A 7,349-nucleotide genomic window follows, 5' to 3' on the forward strand; every position below is an offset into this window, starting at 1 on the left:
AGGATCTGAACCGTTTTGTCCAGGGCTGCCGGGATTGTGCAATGGTGAAGACACCCAGACAGCTTCCGTGTGGCAAGTTCCTACCTCTCCCCGTTCCTCGTCGTCCATGGTCGCATTTAGGAGTAGATTTTGCCACCGATCTGCCGGTCTCCCAAGCTAATTTTTTTTTGTCATTGTAGATCGTTTTTCAAAAATGTTAAAGCTCATCCCGATGAAAGGTCTTCCTACAGCTATGGAGAGCGCCGAGGTGCTATTCCAGAAAGTATTTTGCCATTTCGGGCTCCCAGAGGACATTGTCTCAGATCGGGGCCCCCAGTTCATTTCCAGAGTCTGGAAAGCTTTCTTCAGGTTTCTAAAAATCTCTGTCAGTCTCTCTTCAGGCTATCACCCGCAAACTAATGGACAAACGGGGCGTAAGATCCAGGAGGTGAGCCGATTTCTGCGGACATTCTGTCACCAGCATCAGAACTCCTGGAGGCAATTCCTCCCATGGGCTGAGTATGCACAGAACTCGTTACGCCAACAAACCACCGGTCTTACTCCCTTTCAATGTGTTCTAGGCTTCCAACCCCCGCTATTCCTGTGGACCGAAGAACCATCAGAGGTAGAGTCAGTCCAACAATGGTTTCGGGAGAGCGAGAGGGTCTAGGAAACCGTGCACACCCAACTCCGAAGTGCCATTCAACGACAAAAGACTAATGCAGATGCACGACGGAGAACAGCATCCCAGGTGGGAGATAAAATCTGGCTATCTACACGCACCATACGCCTTCGCCTGCCTTGCAAAAAGCTCAGTCCTCGGTTCATCGGACCATTCTCCATCACCCGGGAAATCAACCCGGTGACCTTTCAGCTCCCTCACACTATCACATACATCCCGTATTTCACGTGTCCTGTCTCAAGCCATACCACTCACCTATATCTTCTTCCTCCTCCACAGAACCCCCCCCCCCCTCTAGAAGATGACCAAACAATTTACACTTCTGGATTCCAGGCGCCGTCGAGGACACCTCGAGTACCTAGTGGACTGGGAAGGGTTCAGCCCAGAGGAACAGTCATGGGTGCTGAGGACAGACATCTTAGACCCAGAGCTCCTACGTGAGTTCCACGAAGCGCATCCTGTCGTCCTCCCTGGCGCCATAGATCGCTACGGTCCTCAGGAGCGAACCCTCGGGGGGGGGTGGGGGGGTGCTGTCACGGATACGCCAGGTTCTCACGACACTTCCTTCAGATCTCAATCACCGGAGTTCTGATAATCATCACCTGGTGTCACTCAACACTAATTGCTCACAGACTATTTAAGCCACGCTCTCACCTTCATTCACCGTCCAGTCTCGTATGCTATGCTTACTAACTCGACTCTCTCATTCTTCTTCTCAGTAGCATTCCAGATCCTGATCTGCACCTGACCAGATTCAACTCCTTATCAAGCGTGTGTTTATCGGAGCACGGGCAAAGCGTCCTTCACCACGTCTCCAAGCTTTGCAACTTTACCTCAGACCTGTACTATAAATAAACACTGGTTTTGATTTCATCTGTTCGTTCATTGTCTTCTGTACGTTACATTAGGTGTATACAGGGAGCCGGACATAGCAGGCAATCTTAGGGTCTTAGGCAAGCATAGGTACTCGAAGGTAGTTTTCCATGTAGGAGATAACAATATGTGCCTTTGTCAGTCAGAGATTTAGCGAAGACAATGTCCGATGCTGTAGTATGCTCTGACCCCATACCAATGTGGTGTGGTGATGTAGCTTACAGCAGGTTATGGTCACTGAACTGCTGGATGTCCAGGTGGTGCTGCAAAAACAAGGTGGGCTTCATAGATAAATGGGCAATGCTGAGGGCAAGGCTAGCCTGTTAGGGACGGTGTCCATCCCACTCAGGAAGGTGCTGCTCTCATTTCATGCAGCATAGCACATAGTTTAAGTACAGGCCTAGTTAATTAGTGATGATCCAGAGCCTCCCCTGCCTGCCTGACCTCCTCCCCTGCCTGTTAGGCATGGCTGATGTATGTAACTCCTTACCACTATCACTCAGGTTTACGGACTGTAGAATGATGGGACACTTTACATCCCAGGAAGTCCTCATGTCTGTGTCACCTGCTGGCTCTATACCTTTTAATTATGATGTCATAGCTAGATGTCTTGCTGGAGTCCCTGTCTGCACTTTACACATAATGTACATTGTCCATCACCTGATTACTGTCATTTTTCTCTTTCTCTTAAAGTAAAATACATGACAGCATGTGTTCAACATGACTGGTTTTAATCTATTTTATTCTTTTTTTTTAACTATTTTATTTATTTGTTTGTTTGTTTGTTTGTTTGTTTGTTCATTTATTTGTTTTTATTCTGATAATTTTCCCACAAATCAGCTGCAAAAAAATTACAAAATATGGTACATTATGAGTTTATAATAAAGGAATCAACAGCTGGATTTGTGTGTGTGTGTGTGTGTGTGTGTGTGTGTGTGTGTGTGTGTGTGTGTGTGTGTGTGTGTGTGTGTGTGAGATGGTGTTTAAGGGGGAGGTCTGGTGTGTGTGTGTGTGTGTGTTGTTGTGTGTGTGTGTGTGTGTGTGTGTGTGTACACTGGTGTTTGTTTTACATTAAAATAAGGTCACTGTAATGAGGAGGAAACGGAAACCATAGTTCAATCACTCTCTCTCTCGTACTTCTCTTTCTGTCTCACAATTCACAATTCTCTGACACAAAGAATCAATGAGGAAGTAAAGACTCAGAAGTTGTTTCTCTTTGATGGCAGTTTTGTATTTTGGAGGGAAACATTTTCAGGTAAGTGGCTCATATTGTACATATATTTACATATTAATTATAATTATATACAGATAGTAAAATATGATGAAGTTCATATCAATATAAAAGTCCGTTATGCTGCTCACATGTGAGTCTACAGTGAGAAGCGCTAAAGATCGTAACAGAAAACAATCATTAATCTCAATTAATAACATAATAATAATAATACTCATCATCATCATCATCCTATTACAGTCATTATTTAATTAAATTGAACATAAACTGCAAATATAAACAAACTAAACAATCGAGTTGAACAGACTCAGAGGCACAGACTCGACATGTGCTTGTGACTTTACATAAAATTATTATAAATTCAGACCTGCATCATATCTACACTTAGCGTTATAAAGATTTAACTCTCATGTTTTTAGATGCTAATCAGAAATAATTAGAATTAAGCTGACATTAGAAAATGTAACATAAATTCTTATTTTTTATATTCCCGTAAAACTGCTTTGTGACGTGTGTGTTGTTAAACGCAGTATACAAATAAAATGGGACTGAATAGATAAAGAAGTGCGACCCACTGCACTGTCCCTGGGTCTGTGGCAGGATCACGTCTGGAAGTGTGTTTTACTTTACAAAGAAGAATTAGAATTTAATTCAATTTTACTTTTATAAAAATATAAATATTTCTTCTGGGTGACAAACAGATAGTTATAAATTCTTACAGTATTCAGCATTAGAAGAGAGAGAGAGAGAGAGAGAGAGAGAGAGAGAGAGAGAGAGAGAGAGAGAGAGAGAGAGAGAGAGAGAGAGAGAGAGCATTAAACATCATTAAACCAACAACATCTGGAGCCCCAAACTTAATGATGTTTCCACCTGACAAAAGTCCACCTGAAACCTTCCATGGTGAATTCTACAAAAACCTCTTGGGAATCCATAGAAATGTCCCAAATGTGGGCTGCAGGGTGGAACTGGGCAGGTTTCCTCCTCTAGCTGATATTCAGAAAAGAACAGTTCTGGTTCCACCTGTCAGACTCGTCCCAGAGAGCAGGACACCCAGAGAGTGAGCTTTTACAGTATTTAGTGTTAAACCAGTTAAACACCAACATCCAGCTCACACAGGCCAAATAAAACAAACAGCAGAAATGAAACACAAAATCTAACAAGTGGAGAAATGAATGTAGTCCAACAGAATTAAATCACAATAAAGATTTATTTAATGGCCGTGGCCACGGACCGAGACCATGTGTCACGACTAGCACAACACTGCAGAGGCGCATCACACACGGGCACACGCGCATGGAGCGGAAGGGGAGTGAGGGACACGAATCAAGACACACCGCGCGCAACAGGAGGCAGGGACGTACACGTACATGAGAGATAGCGAGAGAGTCAGGCGCGAGAATGACAGAGATCAGAGAGACACGTGGTGAGTGAGTTGATTGATATGCAGTGAGTGGTGAGAACCTGAGGGAGGGAGGAGAGAGAGAGAGTGCGAGATAGAGAGAAAGAGAGAGCTAGAGAGAGAGAGAGAGACTCGAGAGTATAGAGAGCTTTGACGGGCGAGATGCGAGATCGCAAAGAAAGAGCAGTGTTTACGAGAGAGTGTCGCGCTATCTCGTTAGAGAGTGTGTGTGAGAGAGAGAGAGTGAGTGCGAGGAGGTAGTGATTGATTGATGAGTGAGTGCGTTATTTAGGGCGGGAGGGCGCTAGTGAGGGATTCACTTTTCTCTGCTTTTCTCATCGCTACTCTACTCTCCATCTCTCCTCTCTCATCTCTCCCTCTACTGCTCTACGCTTCCCTCTCTATCTCCTCCTCTCTTGCTCTCCTCTCTCTCTTCTCTCTCTCCTCTCTCTATCTCCTCTATCTCGCTCTTCATACTCTGTCTTCTCTCCTCTCTCTCTCTCTCTCTCTTTCTCGCTTTCGATCTCTTTTATGTTTCCTCTCAGTTTTCCTCTCGCTCTCATCCTCCTCTCTTTCTCTCTATCCTCTGCTTCTTCACTCTCTCCTCTTCTCTCTCTCTGTCTCTCTCTTTCTTCTACTCGTTCGCCTTTGTTGTCTCTCTCGCTACTGGCGATCTCTCTCTCTCTCTATCTCTCTTTCTCTCTCTACTCTTCTGCTCTCTTGTCTGTCTTCCTCCTGCTCATCTCTCCGCTCCTCTCTATTCTCTCTTCCTAAAACTGTCTTCTCTCCCTTCTCGTCTCTCTTTCTGCCCTCGATCTCTCTTTCTCCTGTCTATTTCATCTCTCTCTAGCTCTCTCTCTTCCTGCTCTCTCCTCTCTCTCCTGCTCCTCATCTGTCCTCGCTTTTTTTTCTCTCTCTTTTTTCCTCTCTCTCTCTGTCTCTTCTTTTTTTGCCTCTCGTCTCTCCTCTCTCTGCCTCCCTCTCTCTTTCTCTCTCCTCTCTCTCTTCTCTTCTTTCTCTCCTCTTTTTTTCCCATCTCTCTCTCTCTCTGTTACTCTCGTCACTTCTCTCTACTCTCTCCTGTCCTTCCTCGCTGCTACGTTCCCTCTCTGCTGCTTTCTTCTCTTCTCTCTGAGTGTGTTTTTGTTACTTGGATTAATTCTCTTTGATTGACTATTTTTGTCCTCGTCTCGTATCCACTCTCTCTGCTGTCGCTTCAGAAATCTTAAGGGACGAATAAGATGACTGTGCTCATCTCTCATTTCTCTTCCTCTCTCTGGTTTCCTCTCGTCCCATCTCTCTGCTCTCCTGCTCTCCGTCTCTCTCTCTCTCTCGTTCGTCTTTCGACGTCTTCTAGCTCTCTGTTCTTTCCCTCTCTCGTCTCTCTCTCGTACTCTCTACTACTCTCTTCTCTCTCTCTCTCTCTCTCTCTCTGCTCTCCTTTCCCTCTCTCTCTTTTTTCTGCCTATCTATATCTCTCTATCTCTAATGTCTCTCTCGCTCTTTTTCTTTCCAGGCTCTGTCGTACTCGTCTAGAGGGGAGATGAGTGAGTGTGTGTCTTATCCTTGTTTGCTCTGGTCCTCTGCTTGGATTTGTAACTGTTGGTTGTTTCTCACACTGTAAGTTTTAGATGTTTGTACCTTTTGTCCCTGAGACGCTGGGTTATGCTTCAGGTCTAAGTAGAGCTTGAAGTGTGACGTGATGTGACGTGACCTACTGATAAGCACGTGACCCTTCTCATTCATTTAACCCATCCAAAGTGCACAAACACATGCAGTGAACCACACACACACCGTGACACACACACACCGGTGAATCACACACACACCAGTAAACAATAAACACACACACCCACTTTAACCCACACACACACCCCCCGTGAACCCAACCCACGACTACCACGCGTTAACCACCCACCTACTGCCGGCCCCCCTTACCCCCACCCCCCATCCTTTCACACCCCCACCCCCCTTTCACCCCCACCCACCCCGTGAACACCATACAACAAGCAGTGAAGACACACACACCGTGAACAGAAAAGCGGGCCAAGAGACAGGACATATGAGCAATATGGGATCGGGAGACATTAGATAGGAGAAAAGGAGCGACCAGCGAGGAAGGAAAAGGAAAAAGGGAAATACAAAGGTGAAGACGAGAAAGAAACAAGAAAGAGCTTACCAAGGAGATCGTGGAATAAGGCTAGGCCGCAAGACGGGACACTGCTCTGCCGTATTTCTTTTCTTGAGCTGAGGGAGCCGGGGTAAGCAGTACTTAGACAGTCTGAGTGTTATTCCCTGGGCCCTGGTGACGGGAGTCCGGTGAGATGCTAGGGAAATGAAAAAAGGGATGAGTTGACTGGCGGGGGAGTTTCAAAAAAGCAACCTGCATAAGATATGAGTGACACATAGAGGTGAAATAAAAAAGTTGGACCAAGGGTGGGGAATAAAGAGGGTAAAAAAGTGGCAAATGGGGAGGGCTCGTGGGGCTGAATTAGTTCCCCAAGACGCGCTGGAAGGAAGGGATGAGAGTCCCTCAATACACTGTGGGAAGCAGGGCGGGAGAGGAAGAATAAGAATACGAGGGTGGTAAGAGCATCGGGTGGAGAAGACGACCTACCTGAAAAAGAAAAGCTGTGCCAACTGCCGAAGAGCAACGAGATCGAAGAGAGTAAAGAGCAAAAAATGAAGTACAAAGCGGGAAAGGGAGGGGAGAGGATTGGGGCGATAAAGAGAAAAAAGCTAGTCGTGGAAGGAAAAGTATGAACGGGGGGAAGGGGGAGATGATAGCGCAAGTCGGACGACAGGCAAAAGAAGTAGACTTGTGTTCCCACCCCGCGCGCGAAGTTGGCCGCGGTCCGCCGGAGGGGATGAGATCGGGAGTCGTTGCTCTTAAGGTTTCCAGCGGCTAACTCAGCGGGGGGGGGGGGGGTCTGTTTTGGGAAGAAGAGAGTATATTTGTATTGATGAAGTGGAGGATGGGTGGGGTGGATTTTATCCCACACCCCGGCGAAGAGTATTTAACTTGACTCCTGAAGTGAAAATCGAAAAAGAAAAACGTGAGTGGGTTGGCAGCGGGTGTTCTGGGGGTGATCGAAGGCGCGCAAAAAGCAAATACTAAAAAAAGCCCTGTAAGCCTGATCCAGTGCATGTGGGATGCCTATGATGGGCAAGGGGGAGCTTTTAGT

At 46.1% G+C, this 7,349-nt stretch overlaps 1 protein-coding gene across 1 annotated transcript in view; it reads left to right on the forward strand.

The window, feature by feature from the left end:
* The first annotated feature begins 2,564 nt into the window (after nucleotides 1-2,564).
* Nucleotides 2,565-7,349, forward strand: part of gpr55a (G protein-coupled receptor 55a) — an 11,366-nt gene continuing 6,581 nt past the window's right edge. The window contains exon 1 of the mRNA XM_027142464.2: nucleotides 2,565-2,789. The gene's annotated coding sequence lies outside the window, so the exon portion shown is untranslated. The remainder of the gene's footprint in view (nucleotides 2,790-7,349) is intronic.

This window comes from Tachysurus fulvidraco, chromosome 22 (genome assembly GCF_022655615.1).
Source record: "Tachysurus fulvidraco isolate hzauxx_2018 chromosome 22, HZAU_PFXX_2.0, whole genome shotgun sequence".
In the NCBI taxonomy this organism is placed as follows: domain Eukaryota; kingdom Metazoa; phylum Chordata; class Actinopteri; order Siluriformes; family Bagridae; genus Tachysurus; species Tachysurus fulvidraco.